This window comes from Macaca mulatta, chromosome 6, assembly GCF_049350105.2.
Source record: "Macaca mulatta isolate MMU2019108-1 chromosome 6, T2T-MMU8v2.0, whole genome shotgun sequence".
NCBI lineage: Eukaryota > Metazoa > Chordata > Mammalia > Primates > Cercopithecidae > Macaca > Macaca mulatta.
The window spans coordinates 168,454,811-168,473,559 of NC_133411.1; the positions used below are offsets into that span (position 1 = coordinate 168,454,811).

Here is an 18,749-nt window from a genome sequence, read left to right on the forward strand (position 1 = left end):
GACAAGCCACAGAGTGAGAGAAATATTCACAATCTATACATCTGACAGAGAACTAATATCCAGAATCTACAACGAACTCAAACAAATCAGTAAGAAAAAATAAACAATCCCATCAAAAAGTGGACTAAGCACATGAATAGACAATTCTCGAAAGAAGATATACAAATGGCCAAAAAATATGAAAAAAAATGCTCAAAATCACTGATGATCAGGGAAATGCAAATCAAAACCACAATGCAATACCACCTTACTCCTGCAAGAATAACCATAATAAAAAAAACAAAAAAACAGTAGATGTTGGAGTGGAGGCGGTGAACAGGGAACACTTCTACACTGCTGGTGGAAATATGAACTAGCACAGCCAGTATGGAAAACACTGTGGAGATTCCTTAAAGAACTAAAAGTAGAACTACCGTTTGATCTAGCAATCCCAGTACTGGGTATCTACTCAGAGGAAAAGAAGTCGTTATTCAAAAAAGACACTTGCACAGGCTTGTTTATAGTGGCACAATTCACGATAGCAAAATCGTGGAAGCAACCCACATGCCCATCAGTCAATGAGTGGATAAAGAAACTGTGGTGTGTGTGTGTATATATATATAAAGAAAAACTAAAAGAAAAACTCTGAAGCTGAGACTAGACTATACACACACACACACACACACACACACATATATATAAACATATATATACATATATACACAATGGAATACTATGCAGCCATAAAAAGAAATGAATTGACAGCATTTGCAGTGACCTGGATGAGATTGGAGACTATTATTCTAAGCGAAGTAACTCAGGAATGGCAAAGCAAACATCGTATGTTCTCACTGATATGTGGGAGCTAAGCTCTGAGGATGCAAAGGCATAAGAGTGATACAATGGACTTTGGGGACTTCGGGGAAAGGGTGGGAGGGGAGCAAGGGACAAAAGACTACAAATATGGTGCCGTGTATACTGCTGTGGTGATGGGTGCACCAAGATCTCACAAATCGCCACTAAAGAACTTACTCATGTAACTAAATACCACCTGTACCCCAGTAACTTATGGAAAAATAAAATAAAATAAAAATAATGCTATGATGAATTCATTTGTGCATATATCTCATTATTTCCTTAGACTGCAATCCTAAAAGCAGAATGGCTGGACAAAGACAGCTCACATTTTTAATCTCTTTGATCCATATTGCTAAATTGTCCTCCACAATGTTATTTCAATTTATACTCGCACCAGTGTGTGCTGCTACAGCCATTTTTGGTTCAATAGGCACCAAATTGCCCTAGGGTTGGGTGTCAGAATCTGTCCTATGTCTTTAAAACAAAACAAAACAAAAAAACTCTATTGCTTCCAGCTCAAGTTATTAATGCTTGAAAGATATTCCATGTTTGAAGGGATTTTTGTGGTACTGGCCTGTAAGTTGACCTTTCTGAGATGAATAAGAAACATTCTTCAAAACTGTGGTTGACATCCAAGGTATGAATTCTGGCACAAGAACTTTTCGAGTTCCATCTCTCCTTGGTGTGATAAAAGGTAACTTACAACCCAAGTCACATTAAGCCCCTAATATATGTGAGCTGGTGTTTCAGGCCACATCTTCTCTCTGTCTCCAAAGAGGATTTTGTTTTTTGTGGCACACCCATCACCTGCCAACTCCACAACCATACTCCATACTCCAAAGTTGCAGCTGCCACCTAGTAGCAGCCAGACTCATGAAGCCTTTTGGCATGAGGCATAGGTTTGCAGCATCAGGTAAGCCTTCTGGTGTGACCATGTAGGGAAAGGGAGGTGTGATGTTGAAGCCAGGCAGCCTTGGATATGAATCCCAGTTCTATCTATTACTTGTTTTCTATCTCGTTAGGTCATGTAACTGCTCTGCCTTCACTTTCTTGTCTGTAAAATGGGAGTTTTTTATAGCTAGCTCAGAAATTGTTGGGAAGAGTAGTGACAAGGCCCAGCAGATGCTCAAAAGTGAAACTGGGGAATGGGAGAGGATCTGTGGAATTTGGGGGCCTTCTGCCCTCTGCACTTCAGCCCCCTTCAAGCACTTCAGACTTTAGGGTCTCAGAGTTAATCACAGCTTAATACACCAAATTAATCACAGCTCTTTTTTAAGAAGGAAGACATAATGAGTGAGTTTAATTTTGCAATCCTGCTTTAGGCAGTCAGCTCTCAAGTAGAGGAAGATAATCATGGGTAAGGCGTGCTGCATGGCCTGTCTTCTGCAGATGTCTTTCTCACTAGCTGAATGTTCCACCTGAAACTTCCAGCATGCATCTTGTTGTCTCCAAGATGCCCTTGTTAAAATACAGATATCTTCAAGGTAAGCTGTTAGATGTTAGCACAGACTCTGGAGTTAGATGAACTGGGGATAAATTCCCGCTTCCCCACTTGTTAGCTATGTGACTTTGGAAACGTCACTTCACATCTCTGTGTCTCAGTTCCTTCATCTGTACAATGGAAATAATAATCTTGTTAAGGGAAGAGTAGATGAGATAACGTCTGGGACATTATAAGTGCTCAATTAAAGTTAGCTATTGTTAGTAGCTATTACTAAACCCTGAGAAGAAGAGTTAGGTGGTGATACGAGTCCACCAAGAATACACTTAAGTTTCTCCTTCATCTGGGTGAGTTTCCATAGGCTTTGCAAAATAGGTGCTATTTCACAGACGAGGACAACTAAATCTCGGAGAAATTAACTGGTTCTGAGTCACACAGCTTCATCAGGATGCCCTGAAGAAACAGGATATAATGAACACCCTTCTTTAGCTGTGCCCCCAATAACCCTCCTGAATAACTTCTGGCTTCCTAAGAGAGGACTAATGGTTGTAGCCCCAGGAATCCACCTACACACTCTCCCTGAGACAGTCTGTAGTGGACAGCTCCCAAATGCTTTCCAGTTTGAGGAAAGACAGCTTGAAGAGCAACTTGCAAAAGCAAGGTCAGATACCAAGCCCAGAGGCCGTACGGATGTCACACCTCAGTTCTTATGGTGATGACTTGGCATTTAGAGATGAAAAAATCATCTCCATGACAACGTAGGTGATTTATTTACAGATGATTAATCCCATTGTATACTACTGCCAAATCCACTTCTGGCTTCACACCTGGTGACATGGGGAAAATACCACGGCTTCCTTGTCTTGGGTACATTTCCATCTGCTGGGCATTCTCTGGGTTCCTGGGGGAGGTGAGTCAACAGTCTGTCAATACTATGGATTTAGTGTCTTGATGTGGGTTCTAATGAGAGAGTTTTTATAATGTTTCACACACTCCCAGCCCTGCCGGCCACAGTGGTAATATCAAACCCAGAGACCAGGAACAGAGGAACGTGCTTTCTTCCAGCTTTAGATCTTCCACCTAATATGATCAGAGAATTCTTATTTCATTTAATATGTCTTTCATGAGTGCCTGTTCTGTACCAGATACTGTCCCAGAATAGAAGAAAGCATACTTCCAGAAAATTTGCTATGATCATGAAGAAACTGAACTCAGACAATAATAGTTATAATAATATCTCCTATTTATCAAGCATTTACTGTGTGCCAGTTGCTGTACCAGGAACATCACAGTTTATCCTCCCCAAAGCCCTTGGCTGCAGGTCCCATGGTATCCCTATTTTTCTCTTAATGAAGATAAAACACAGAGAGGTTAAGAAGCTCTCCCAGGATGGCACAGCTGGGAAAGTGGTGGAGTTGATTTTACCCAAATACAGTGAATTCTCCTTATCTGTGAAGGTTATGTTCTATAAAGTGGCTGTGAGCACCGAATTAGCAAATACTAAACAGTTGCTCCTACAGGAAATACAGGGTGAGATTCCTTTGAGCTTCTGATCAATATTTAACCTTGTTTTAATGATGTTTTGTTTAAAGATATCTTATTCAATATACACATTTGATTCATTAACATTGAACTTGTAACAATAGCACTGTGACCCAGGCCCAAATGATGCTTCCCTTATGCATATATTTTGTCTGTAAGGCACACAGCAGCCTTCTACTTAGGATCACTTTAGCACTATGCTTTGGGACCATTTGAAACAGCAAAATCACCATCATAAAGCATAAAAATGGGAAAAAATGGGGCACTAAATAGACCACAAAAGAGACACTTGTTCTCAGACTGAGAGCTGAAATGAAAAAGCAGAGTATCACTTTGTTGTCCCACCTCAGCTAGGAATGCTTGTGTTGAGTGTTGAGTGACCCAAGTTTTTTGCTGCTGTAAGAATACCTGCAAGTGACCACAAATGTGCCCTGAGTATTGATTTTAAAGTTACAAATAAATTTTAGCATGTAGAGAAATTCCATTCATAAGGAGGATTGGGTATAATCTTATTCCAGAGCATGTTTTTACTGTTCTTCACACTTTATGCTGCTGTGGTCAGCAGCCTCTAAGATGACCTTCAGGGATCCCCACCTCCTGGTCTTCATGCCCTTGGTAACACCCTTGGGAATGCCAATCCCCTTGAGTATGTGCTAGACCTAGTGACTGATTTCTAATAAATAGAATGTGGTATAAGGTCATAGGATACCACTGTCAAGTTCAATTACAAAAAAAACTATAGCTTCCATCTTGAACGTTCTTTCTCTTTTATTAGTTTTCTGGGAAGTTTGCTGCCATGTTTTGAACTGCTCTATGGAGAATGCAACATGGCTAGGAATATGAGAGAGCCAACAGGACAATGAGGCCCTCAATACAGCAAGAAACCAAATCCTGCCAACAACCATGTGAGTAAATAGATCCTCCCCCAGTCAAGACTTCGAGTGAGATTGCTGCCCTGACCAATACATTAGTTGTAGCCTTGTCAGAAACCTTAGAACCAGAGGCGGTGAACTAAGCCATGCATAGATTCTTGGCCCAAAGAAACTGTAAAATAGTAAGTTTTTGTTTTAAGTCACTAAGTTATGTTTTAAGTCACTAAGTTTTAGGGTAATTTGTTACAAAGCAAAAGATAACTAGCACAACTGCCTTCTCACATGCTACATTTATTAGATTGCATGGCATTATGAGCTAGATTCTTTACATGACCTACTGCATCTGATCCTCACGATGACCTGGTAAATTACCGATATTATTCTCATTTTGTAGATAAGGCAACTGTCTATCAGAAAGGTTGAGTAACTTGACCAAGGTAACACAGCTAAAAGTAAATCAGGTTTTTGACCACAGATTTGATCAACCCCCAAACTATCAAGCTAGACTTGAATTGCACAATACCATTGAGCCGGGATCAGAATGCATTCCTCTTGATTTCAAGGTCAATTTTTTTTTTCCTGTTTCTCACTTAAAAACACAAACCTTCAAGTGAAAGAAAGATTACATGAGATGGAAAGGTTCAGGTGGCCATAATGATATTCAGTCTCTGCCACTACTTCTTCCTAATCCTCATCTGCAGAAGAAGCCCTTTGAGCAGGATTGTGCAAATGTTATCTCTTACAAAGTCACCCCACCTGGAATCTAATTGTATTAATCTTCTCAGGTTGTCATAACAGAATACCAGAGGTTGGGTGGCTTAAACAACAGAAATTTGTTTTCTCACAGTTCTGGAGGCTGAAAGTCTGAGATCAAGGTTCAGCATGTTCAGTTTCTGCTGTGGCCCTTCTTCCAGAGGTGTAGATGGTCACCTTCTCCCTTTGTTCTGCCATGGCTCTCACAGAAAGAGAAGGCTCTCTAGTGCATCCTGTTCTTGTAATTCCATCAGATTAGGACACCACCCTTATAACCTCATTTAACCTTACCTCCCTAAAAGTCCTCTCTCCAAATACCACCACATTAGGGGTTAGGGCTTCGAGATAGGAATTTTGCCAGGGGGCTCGTAGGGGACATAATTCAGTTTATAATATAAATCAACATTCATTTATTGGCCACTAGGTCCAAAACCAGGTAGAGATTAAGGATGCCACTCCCAGTGTATAAGCCTGAAACTTGATGTGGAAAGGGACCAAGAGATATCCAGTAATCAACTTCTTACCTCTCTAGTCCTTGATTTCTGACAGACACACTGAGACAGATAACCCCTGCAGCGGAGGCCTAAACTTAGGCTATGTGTAGCATTAGTAAATGGCTCAAACAACTCCAAACTCCTCATTTTACAAATGAGGATCTTGAAGCTCAGAAAGATAAAATGACTTGCCCAGGGTTGCAGAGCTGGCTAGTGGCAGGGCCAGGCTTGGGTTTAAGTGTAGTGGCTTTCACCTTCCCCTTGGCCAGGCTAGAAGATGGGTGTCCTGAGAAACCCTCAGAAGGAGAACACTGGACAAATCCTTGGAGTCTCCTGGGCATGTGGGGGTTGTGATGGAGGGGTGTATTGTGAGTGTGGGTGTGTGTATGCAGAGTGTTGCTGGGCAGCACAAGACAGCATAGCTGGCACCTTTGTCTTCCTCATGATTCCGTTTCTTCTCTTGGGCCCCTCTTCCTGTGTAAAATAAAAGTCCCTCTTGGCAGTTCACTAAGAGTACGGATTGACAGACTTTTTTTTTTGAAAAGGACCAACTAATAAATATTTTAGGCTCTGTAGGCCAGACGATCTCTCTTGCAACTCAACCCGGCCATTGTAGCTTAAAAGTAGCCATAGACCATGTATAATCAAATAGGTGTGGCTGTGTGCTAACAAAACTTTATTTACAAACAGATAGCAGCTGGATTTGTTGTAAGGGATATATTTTGTGGAGCTGCTGAAGCTGGGGTGCTTTCTTTGTCCCTCACAAACATCCTCACGTGAACTTACTCATCCCTTTTCTTACCTTATTTTGCCAAGTTCTCAGATTTTGAAGACCAGGACTCCTCATGAATCTGTCAGCCCCCCTCAGCCCAGCTCTGGGCCTCTCTGTCACCACCACTGCCACCTCGTCATTATCCTATTTCATGCCAGTCACTGGACTAACAGGCTTTATCACATTTAATTCCTTCAACAACACCAAGAGGTAAGTATCACTCCACATCTAACACGACTTGCCTGAGGCTTAAATAACTAAGTAACTTGTCCAAGGTTGTTGTAAATACTAAGTGCAGATTTTGACCTTTTTTTTTTTAATTTGTAAATCCCAAGCTCTTAATAAATTCTCTACGAACTCCTAAATGGATGGTTTTAAACTAGCACAGTGAGAAAAATCATCAAAGTGAAAAGAATATAGAGTAACAAGTTGAATCGTTTAATCTCAATTGTAGGCCTAGAGATCTAGAGCAGTGATCACAGGCCAGGGATCAAATGAAGGTGAGCATCAGAATCTCCTGGGGAGATTGTGAATATGCACATTCCTGGGCCCCGCTCTCAGAGATTCTAATTTCTTAAACACAGGAAGAGACCTAGGAATCTGCACTTAAGACAGCATCCCAGATTCTAGGACCAGTGAGAGACACACAACTTCTGAGGTCCTACTGAAAAAATGCTGTCATCAGACTCGATGTAGCTAAGATGCTTTGGGGCATCTACTTCTGCATCTCCAGTCTTGTGGATGACTCAGCAGCAGGGCAGCTCTCGCTGTGATTCAGCACTAATGACCTAACGTTATGCTCCTTAGAAAGCGTAACTGCTCTACTCTAGGTACAGCCCCAGGAGAATGAGAGCTCTGGTTTTCTTTTCTCTTCTCTTCTCCTCTTTTCTTTCTCAATTATTGGCATGTCTATGCATACCAAATGAGTGAATTTTGTCAGAAACTTTTAATATCTTAATGTGGGCCTTTGAAGCCCCCCCAGGACTTTGGGGAAGAGAGAAAGGGCTCATTTCAATTTGAACCTTCAGTAATCTCACTAATACAAATAAGCAAGGGATGACTACTTAGCACATACATGGTTGCTATTTATGAGAATGTGGAGGTTAATGCAGATTTTGCATACACTATTTTTTTTTTTCTGCTTGGTGATTTAGGCACTCATATCTCTACCCCACCAGCAGCATCTTAGAGGCAGTGAGAACCCTATTTTAGAAGGAGAGTCTGTCCTCTCAAGTTGACAACATGCTTGCTTTTCGGTCTAACCCTTGTCACCTGCCCCAGACCCATTCTAGAAGTGTCCCATTCTCCCCATGAATGAGAAATGAATGTGCTGTTGCAGGTTTGCAGGCACAATGCATCACTCTGAGTGTGTGCTGGCCTCCTTGGCTTCTATTCCAAACATGCTGTGAATGCTCAATTGCAACCACTGGGTTTCTTCAACCTGACTTGCCATCAAATGGATATTGTTTGTGCAGGGGTGGTAGAAAGTGAGTAATGGTGTGTAGTTTCATGGAGATACTTGTTCTAATAAAATATTTCAAGGTCCAGTCTTCCAAATCTCATTACAATTTTGCTATGAAAAGAAATGGGGTATGTATGTGTGTGTGTGTGTGTGTGTGAGAAACAGGTAACAGGTAAGCTAGCTTGCTTGCTTTCTTTCTTCCTTCCTTCCTTCCTCCGTCCCTCCCTCCCTCCCTCCCTCCCTCCCTCCCTTCCTTCCTTCCTTCCTTCCTTCCTTCCTTCTTTCCTTCCTTCCTTCCTTCCTTCCTTCCTTCCTTCCTTTCCTTCCTTCCTTTCCTTCCCTCCCTCCTTTCCTTCCTTTCTTCCTTTCTTTCCCTCCCTCCCTCCCTCCTTCCTTCCTTCCTTCCTTCCCTCCCTCCCTCCCTCCTTCCTTCCTTCCTTCCTTCCTTCCTTCCTTCCTTCCTTCCTTCCTTCCTTCTTTCTTTCTTTCCTTCTTTCTTTCTTTTTTTGAGACAGAGTCTTGCTCTGTCACCAGGCTGGAGCACAGTGGCGCAATCTCAGCTCACTTCAACCTCTGCCTCCCAAGTTCAAGCGATTCTCCTGCCTCAGTCTCCCAAGTAGCTGGGACTACAGGTGTGTGCCACTACACCCAACTAATTTTTGTATTTTTAGTAGAGACGAGGTTTCACCATATTGGCCAGGATGGTCTTGATCTCCTGACCTTGTGATCTGCCCTCCTCAGCCTCCCAAAGTGCTGGATTACAGGTGTGAGCCACCACAGCCAGTCTATTTCTTAATCTGTTAGGAAAACAGAAAACAGCTCAGGAAAAGAAAGAAAACAGAAGTCAAGACATCCCATCTGTGATACAGAATAACCCATGACTTAGAATATTTCATGTAATGACTTCAAACCACAATAAGACTTCAGTACTTCAGAGCACAGCTGTTGGATGGCTTCACCATTCACTGGCTCTGTGTCTTTGGGAATCTTCCATAACCCCTGTAAGTCTCAGCCTCCTTGTCTGTAAAATGAAATTAATAATAGTCCTTCCATCATTAGGCTATTGCAAAGATAAAATGAAACAGTATATGTAAAAGTACTTGCATACCTGGCACGTAGTAGGAGCTCAATAACTGTTAGTTTTCCATTCATCAAGTTTTCATTCAAAAAACATTTATGAAGTGCCTGTTAACATGTCAAGCACCATTTTTAGGTACTTATGAAAAAGCAGTGCACAAACAGACAGGAATCCCTACCTTTATGTCTAACGGGGTCAAACAAGTAAAACACAGCTGATATGAAGTGGTGTTGAGTGCTTTGGAAAAAATGAAGCTGGGCAACAGTTCTGGGTAATGGCAAAGTGGGCAGGGGTCATTTTCCTGCTGCCCCTGAGCTGAATGAGGATTGCCATCTGGGACATAAGGAGTGGTGTGGGAATGTTGAGTGTCTTGTAATGATAGAAGAAAACTGGGAAAAGAGGCATAAAGAAATTAGCACTGACCTAATGATGTCAAGGCAAACAATATTTAGGGGTGAGATGGGAATAGAGGTTTTTCCTGAAACACACAGAATTCTGGTGCCTTCACTTTTTCTCTGCTATTAATTAATGGAAGCTTGGGAAGAAGTAGCTTTATAGATCATGATTATTATCTTTACTATACAAGGCTCCCCAGCTCGCGATCAATTGATGAGATAAAGGGGGCATCTGGAACTCCTGAATTTTTAAGTAAAATTATGTACATATGGGTAAGTATGTGCAAGGAGAAAGTTCATACATTTTATCCCATTCTCAAAGGGACCCAAGACCAAAACAGAGTTAGTTCTGCTTCTCCTTGGTTCATAAGAAGGTGACCACACTGAACAGTGTCAGTTGACACTTCTTGTCCTTGCAAGAGTATGAATGGTGCTCCCTTTCATCCTCCAAGCTGTGGAGGTAATTTTAGGGTCTCCTGAGCTGTAAGGCTCCTACCTTACTTCTTTGTTTGATGCATCCCTACATCTCTCAGATGGCCTTCAGCCCTGGGTTGAGAAGAAGGGTCTAGAACACTTTTCAAACAGAATATTGGAACCGCAGGTTGTACAGCTCACTATCTGCCTAGGCTGATGTCCTTGGGTGTTCCTTGACCACAGAGGAGAGGACAGGAGTGGCTCCCCTTTAGGAATCAGGGGTAAGTTTCCAGAGGATTCCTTCCAACATGCTCTTTCCCATAAGTTCGCTTTCACACGCTCCCTCATTTCCCAAACTGAAACTGTGACAGTGTGCCAACTTGGCTGTAGGCAGGACAAAGCGAAAAACAAAGCACCCAGACAACCAACAAAATAGATGATGAGAGCCGGGGGCCTCTAACACTGGAGACTTAGGTGGAGAAAATCCTGGATCTTTTTCTACTGGACTAAGCTTGAGGTATGTGTCTGCGTGTCCAAGGGGTTTATTGAAAATGGTGACTGGAAGATCCTTGCCTTCTAGGCACTTAAAATGTCTTAATTTTACTTCCTTATCAGCAAAACGAACAGAGGTAAATGGAAAGTAAATGTTAAGCTGCATAAAGAGCCAACAGAATTAAACATAGATAAGTGACCTAATTCTAGCATCCCCACGCCTGACTTTCTGCTTCATTTCTTTTTGGTCTCCTTATGAGGCTACCACTTTCCCTGCGCAAGAAAGACTTTGGTTAAAGACTTTGGACTCCTTTGGGTCTTCTGACCTTGGAGCAGCCAAGGAATTCCTTTTTCTCTCTCTTTTATGAAAAAGTCTGATTCCTTTTTCTCTCTCTTTTATGAACACAGCTCTATTTCCTCTAAGGAAGAAAAAAAGCAAGGAACTGGGAATTGGAGTGTCCGTTGAGAAACATACCCTCTTGGTCATTTTTGGAAGGCACATTGTTTAAGTTTGGAAGTCTAAGGCCATCAGTGGATCATGTTACGTTTGTTTCATGGCTTTGGTATTATAAGTGGAAACCCACTAGTGGTGGGCTTTCCAAATGATTCAAATTTATTATAAAATTATTGGACATAACAAGAGATTATCCAATATGAAGCTATCTAATCTGATTAAACCAAACATTTTCTTAAGATATACCTCAACATAGGCACATACACATTCCTTTGGGATAGAAGAGACCACAGCACCCCAATCCTTATACAGGGTATTGTGATGGCTCATGTGGGTGTGGCTTGAAGTTCTGGATGCTCTCTCAGATGCTGACTCAGAAGCCACCTAGAACAGTGCTGAGGATGGGATATTGGATGAGGTCCAGAGTTCCCAGTCTGAGACTGCACCTTCAAGTGCCAGGGCAGTGGAAGCAAGTGTCATGAAGCTGTGGAAACTCAGGGCTCGTATACTTGGTAAACCCTGCTGGATATGACCAGTGTGCATGCTGGCCCTTCTACTCCCACCCATCAGGCTGTAGACTTCAAGTTTACACAAATCAGGCAATCCTAATATGTTGATCCTGATACTATGCAGTGGCCCTCACTGGGACATCGGCAGCTCTATTGGATTGATATGATAAAGTATTATGGGACTCAGAGTCATAACTGAACATATACACCATACTGTGCAGAGGTCATGGGTCAAATTGAGTCAAAAAATATTTTTTCGCTACTTTCGTGTTGTTTTTGTCCTCACAGTGGGTTTGTTTGCTTGTTTTTGACACTCAGACATTTTAAAACAATGAGATTTCATATGACAGTGCAGTTTCTGGTTTTGTGTGTGTGTGTGTGTTTTTTTAATCAGAAGATATAGGTTTCCTAGGCCCTCATTATCACACACCAAACAGGAGCAGACATTTGCTTTCCATTTGGCTCCCGTTTCTACCTGGCACAGTCTTCTGTCCCTGCAGGCATGTCACTCTGCTGCCTTGATTTGGAAGCCTAGATTCTCCTACAGTCTCAGGTCCAGACTGGTGATGTCCAAGACTCCATTTAAGGAAGGACCTTCCCAATGACCTTCTCTACTGTTTCCAGATGGTAGATCTGCATCTGTGGCTGCTACCTGCAGGACCTGGCACACCACAGAGAGACTGTGATGAGAGCCCACGACTCCCTTAAGATGAAGGCATGAGTGTTAGAGCACCCCATGAGTAAAGGGGAAGTGTCTTAGTCCATTGATGCCGTTATAACAAAATACTTTAGAATGGGTAATTTATAAACAACAGAAATTTATTGCTTACCGTTCTGGAGGCTGGGAAGTCCAAGATTAAGACACCAGCACATTCAATGCTTGGGGAGGGTCTGTTCCTCGTTGGTGGCACCTTCCATGTGTCCTCACATGATGGAAGGACAAAGCAGCTCTCTGGGGCTTTTCAATAAGGGCACTAATCCCATTCACAAGGACAGAACCCTTGTGACCTAATTACCTCCCAAAGGCCCTGCCTTCTAATATTATCACCTTGGTGATTAGTTTTCACTCTATGAATTTTAGGTGGACACAGCATTCAGAACATGGAAGGAGGGGTAGCCTCGGCTTTTCTTTTCCATTTTTTTTTGGAATGGAGTCTTGCTCTGTCACCCAGGCTGGAGTGCAATGGTGCAATCTTGGCTCACTACAACCTCCGCCTCCCAGGTTCAAGCAATTCTCCAGCCTCAGCCTCTCGAGTAGCTGAGATTACAGGCACCCGCCACCATACCTGTCTAATTTTTGTAATTTTAGTAGAGACAGGATTTCGCCATGTTGGCCAGGCTGGTCATGAACTCCTGACCTCAGGTGATCCACCTGCTTCAGCCGGCCTCCCAAAGTGCTGGGATTACAGGTGTGAGCCACTGTGCCTGGCCGCCTCAGCTTTTCTATCTCAAAAGCTTATTGGTAATTTTCTCCTCTAACTTCCTCACTCATAGATGTGAAAACACAAGCCCAGAAAAGTTCCATGGTTGTTCTAAAGTCCCACACCGAGCCAGCAGTAGAGCCAGGATGAAGGTTTAGGTCTTCTGATCCTTGGCCCAGATGATTTCCCTGCTCTTTTTCCCTTGCCAGTGTGTTATTCTGGGATGAAGCCATTACTCTGTCTGCCCTCCCAACAGAAGCTTCTTCATTTGTGTTCACTTTCTTTCTCCCTGCTGGTCAGTGGTCTTGAATTTCACAAGTACTGCAAGTGTGAGTTGCCTTGGGTTATCTGTTGGTTGGAGTCTATGGCAGTCAATATTTTCTCAGGATGGTGTCTCTCAGCAAGACTTAAGCCAATAAATGGCAAGCAGGCAATCAACAAGGACTTATTAATTCCCCTGATCTTTGTTCAGCACCACAGGCTTTCTGAAGAACTATTACATTTAATTCCTTCTGTAGCAAGTAACAGACCACCTTGTCAAAATTGCTTAAGCAAAGGAAGAATTTATTGGCCCCAGAATAAAATATCAACTCATGGGAAAGGCAGGGCCACAGCTGGGCCTTGGGAAAACTAAAAGTAGAACTCCAGCAAGAGCAGTATTCTCTGTTTAGATCTCACATCTGCTTTTTACTGTATGTTGGGCTCGTTCTCCATATGATAGAAAAATGTCCACCAATGTTTCCTGACTGTATCCTCTCAACTTTGACCATTGGAAAGAAAATGACTTCCTCATTCTGGGTCCTCCAAGCCTATGGAAATTCTCTGATTGGTCTGACCTAATTCAGGTGCCTACCCCTGGACCAATCAACTATGGTGTGGATGGAAGTGGAGGAGATACTCAGGTCAATCAGCTGTGACCTGAGGTGGCCCATGTTGTACTAAGAGGACAGCTTCCACCATAACTATGTGGAAGTGGCATGGGTTGAAGGTGCAGAAGACTGTCTCAGAAAAAAACCAAAAAAGGATGGGAGTCTTAGGAAGACTAAACCTTGCATCCAGTACATCTGCATATAGGATTTTATAATTGAATAGGGAGTTAAGAATTACATATAGAAACAGCAGTGATAAAAGACTGTTGTGTTACTGATTGTGAGATAAAGCAGGGGCTCCTTACAGGGACCTGCTGGATTTCCCCACCCGCTTCAAAGCATGAAAATAAAGAAAGATGAGAGTCCCTTCAAGGGAAATTCTAGGCACCTAGCTTGCCCTGAAACCAGCAATGAAGGAAATGAGTGAATAATCCACTAAGCAAGAAGGTAATAGTAATGTAAACAATAGTCATTCAAGTAAGAGTCACACGATGTTTGGTTTCCTATAGAAACAAAAGCTAACATCTTAACATATATTCTTGAGTTGTTTTTCAGAAATCTGGACCCTCCCACCAGATGTAAAATGTTGACTGCTTTCATGTGGATCTCAGAAAATTGGGAGCTGAGGACTTAACTCCAACTGCCATTCTTTGCTCTTTTTTTCTTTTTTTCCCTAAGGAGCCTGTCAGGCCTCTGAGCCTAAGCCAAGCCATCGCATCCCCTGTGACTTGCACGTATACACCCAGATGGCCTGAAGTAACTGAAGAATCACAAAAGAAGTGAAAAGGCCCTGCCCCGCCTTAACCGATGACTTTCCACCACAAAAGAAGTGAAAATGGCCAGTCCTTGCCTTAAGCGATGACATTACCTTGTGAAATTCCTTTTCCTGGCTCATCCCAGCTCAAAAAGCTCCCCCACTGAGCACCTTGTAACTCCCACTCTGCCTGCAAGAGAACAACCCCCCTTTGACTGTAATTTTCCTTTACCTACCCAAATCCTATAAAACGGCCCCACCCTTATCTCCCTTCGCTCTCTTTTCGGAGTCAGCCTGCCTGCCCCCAGGTGATTAAAAAGCTTTATTGCTCACACAAAGCCTGTTTGGTGGTCTCTTCACAGGGACGGGCATGACAGAGCCTGGAGAGAGTCACACCCATAGGCCAAATCTTAACATTCCTTTCGGCTGACCCCAAGTTTTTAGACAAAGGCTTGCTTCCTTAACCAATTGCAAATCAAAGAATCTACCTATGACCTGTAAGCTCTCGCTTCAAGATGAAACCACTACTGCAAAGTTATAACTGAGACAGTGAAAGAGATCTGACTTAACCAACTCCATCTCCCTTCTAACTTGCAAGCTGTCCTTTTTCATTCCTGGGCATAGGCTGAACTAACTTCGGGAGGAATTTGGTTTATAGTTTATAGTTTAGAGCAAAGACAATAACAGCCCTTTCCCAAAACAAATCCCCCTCTTGCTTGGGGGCTAGACTGCCTTTGTAAGACTAGCAAATTAGCCAAAAGATTAGAAATTATGGTTTAGCAGTCATGCAGCTTGAGGCTACCAGATTCTGACCCCTCCCAAATTGCTCCTGGGAATAATAACACTATTATAAAGCCTAAGATCAGTGTTTGAGATGTTTTGCAGATTCTTCACTCAATGGATCAGCTGGTACCACCCAGATTGATAAACTGGTTCATCTTATCTTCTGGCCCCCACCCAGGAACTGACTCAGTGCAGCTTCGACTACCTATGATTTCATCTCCAACCCAACCGGTCAGCACTCCTGACTTTCTGGCTGCCCCTTGCCCACCAAATTATTCTTAAAAACTCTCATCCCTAAATGTTCAGGATACTGATTTGAGTAATCATAAAACTCCAGTGTCCTGCACAGCCAGCTTTGCATGAATTACTCTTTCTCTATTGCAGTTCCCCTGTCTTGACAAATTGGCTCTGTCGAGGCAGTGGGTAAGGTGAACCCATTGGGTGGTTACAAAAATACTCCCCCTTTTTGGGCCAAACAAATGTATAACCACTGTGTATCGAGCTATAATTTTCCCTGTAACTTCTACTTTTTTGAAATATGCCCCTACCTTTAAAAACCATTCCTTGTAAGTCAATGGAGAGTTTGTGTCCTAATCATCAGCTGCCTAATTCTTCCTGCTTGAAGCCCTGCAATAAATGGCTCACTTTCTCTTGCAGCAAATCCTGGTGTCATTGTTTGGCTTTTTTGTGCACTAGGCAAGTAGACCCAAGTTCCATTCAGTACTAGTTTTTAGAAATAAGTGTGCAAAATGGGCTGGTATTATCAAGAATGACACCATCTAGTGCTGGCTTTTTCAAATTGAAATAGTGGGATAGAAGAAACTTTAAATAAACATAATTCTTTCTCCAGGAGTTTCAATTTTACACAAAATTGGGGTGAGTTCATTAAAAGCAACACAAAACACAGAAATATAGGGGATGGTACAAAATTTGTATGATGCTTAAAATAAAGGTACAATTTTAAAACTAAAAATTCAAGCTTTTTGGCCAGGCACGGTGGCTCATGCCTTTAATCCCAGCACTTTGGGAGGCTGAGGTGAGCAGATCACCTTAGATCAGGAGCTTGAGACCAGCCTGGCCAACATGGCAAAACCCTGTCTCTACTGAAAATACAAAAATTAGCCACACCTGGTATCATGCTCCTGTAGTCCCAGCTACTCAGGAGGGTGAGGCAGGAGGATTTCTTGAACCCAGGAGGTGGAGGTTGCAGTGAGTTGAGATCACACCACATCACTCCAGCCTGAGCGGCAGAGTGAGGTTGTTTCAACCAACAACAAAAAAAGAAAAATTTAAGCTTTTTGACCTGGGACTCCAGTCTTCTTCTCAATACACTCTACTGCCCTAGTAAAACTAGTGAGGAAGTTTTAAAAATTTGGAGGGTAACTTGAAGTTCTTGACTATTGCTTATCAAAAGCTATGTGGTCTTCGAATACTTAGCTCCTCTGGGCTAAAAGAATTTGAGGTTAGTGGGGAGGGATGATACAGACTGTGGAAGGGGATTCCCGAACTCCCTCTGGCAATAACATTCTGTGTAGGTTTTGTTTTGTTTACTTTGGAAAGCAGGATTTAAGCAATAAAGCCACCGACTAGATGAGGTTTAATTACTTTATAGTGCTTTTACCTCAGTTCTGGGATCTAAAGATTGTCCTTGTGATTAGCATATTACCTTCAGTACTTTCTAGGAAAATGCTGCTTAAGTAATGCAAATGAGTAGAGCTATTTTGCTAATTAGGGGTAGTAGACTGAAGGACACCAGGCCTCAGATAGGACAATAGAATAAAGAGAGAATGAAAGTAGTTGGAATGAGGTCAGTGAAGTTGGGAGGCCTTTGGTTAGCTGTTGGGTAGCTGCCTGAGGGGCAGTTGAGCCTAAAAAGTAGGTTTGGAAATATGAAGGTGATCTTCTCCCTGGGATAGCTAGCAGTACTGACTTTGCTGGAGAGGCCTCACAATCATGGTAGAAGGCAAGGAGGAGCAAGTCACATCTTAAGTGGATGGTGTCTTAATTTAATTTCATTTAATTTAATTTGGGAGAGCTAAATAGTTAAACATGAGGCCAAAGTACATAAGAAAGCGGCAGCCTTTTATTGCAAATATGCACACACTCTCGGGCGAGGTTCTCCAGTCCTCAGGTATGGGGCCAGGGAAGTCGCACTGGTGCTCTCGGGTAAGGTTCTCCAGTCCACAAGTAGGAGGGGCCGAAGAAGTCACGCCGGCTCCTGCGGCAGCAGACTTTTATGCATTGTTACTGGAAGGGGGAGAGCAGTGGGCGGGATAAGGGCGTGATAGGGGCATCTCCGTAGGCGTGGCTGGGTAAGTTTTGATCTCTTAGGATTGACGTCACCTGGCGCATGCTCGGTTGTCCTGCACTTTCCTGGGCGAGGGAAAGTTGGTGATGAAGGACCCGGAAGCAATCGGGACTGTGCCATCTTGTTCACCTTCCTCCATTTTGTCCCTTCTCCTTCACCCAAACAGATGGCAGCGAGAAAAGAGAGAGCTTGTGCAGGGAAACTCCCGTTTTTAAAACCATCAGATCTCATGAGACCCATTCACTATCATGAGAACAGCATGGAAAAGACCCACCCCCATGATTCAATCATCTCCCACTGGGCCCCTCCCACAACACATGGGAATTATGGGAGCTACAAGATGAGATTTGAGTGGGGACACAGAGCCAAACCACATCAAATATTAAAGATGTTAGCTCTCTTCCCATATTAAACACCAGACAACACACCACTGAGTTGATGTCAACACCTCAGTAGTGGAATTCTATCTATCTCCTGCCATTTACAGTCAAGCTTCTTGAAGTATCCATACTCGGTTTTCACTTCCTTACCTCCTATTCAGGCATCAACTCAGCAATTCTTTGCCTACTTACATTATTCTGTGGAAACTCCTCTCCCTGAGGTTACTAAAGATATATTTGTCCCCAGGTCCAGTGGATATGTCTTCACCCTTGATCTTACTTAGCCTCTGAGTAGCATTTAACTCCTGAGCTGATACCTTCTAGAAATTCTCTTCTGGTCTCCATGGCACCCCATTCTTCCGGTATTTTGTCCTCCTCAGTCTGTCTCTTTGTGCACCCTTTTTCTTTTACTCATCTCTGTTCTTGCTCCTGTGTCAGGGAGGAAAAACTTTTTCTTATACTCTCTTAGATTCAGTGGCTAGGGCCAGTGAATCAAATTAATAAGGGAGGGATTAACAGAAGGAAAGGTACAATGTTTATTTAATATTTATATGTTCAGGAGTTCACAGAAAAGAAGTGAAACTCAAAAATCAGTTACATTCAGGGGCTTATGTGCCATTTTAACAAAACAAAGGAGGTTTGGGTTTCAAGGGATGACAAATATAGAAAAGTGACTAAGAAATATATGGGGAAACTAATGGAAAAGAAGGGTTGTTTTA

At 42.6% G+C, this 18,749-nt stretch overlaps 1 protein-coding gene across 3 annotated transcripts in view; it reads left to right on the forward strand.

The window, feature by feature from the left end:
• LOC106999016 (uncharacterized) overlaps positions 1–16,003 on the forward strand; it is a 252,474-nt gene extending 236,471 nt beyond the window's left edge. The window contains exons 2-5 of one of the 3 annotated variants that reach the window (XR_013394984.1): positions 2,160–2,321; positions 4,596–4,725; positions 6,756–6,921; positions 14,484–16,003. The gene's annotated coding sequence lies outside the window, so the exon portion shown is untranslated. The remainder of the gene's footprint in view (positions 1–2,159; positions 2,322–4,595; positions 4,726–6,755; positions 6,922–14,483) is intronic. The other 2 variants (XR_003730608.2, XR_013394982.1) reach the window with 2 other exon arrangements.
• Positions 16,004–18,749: the final 2,746 nt, after the last annotated feature.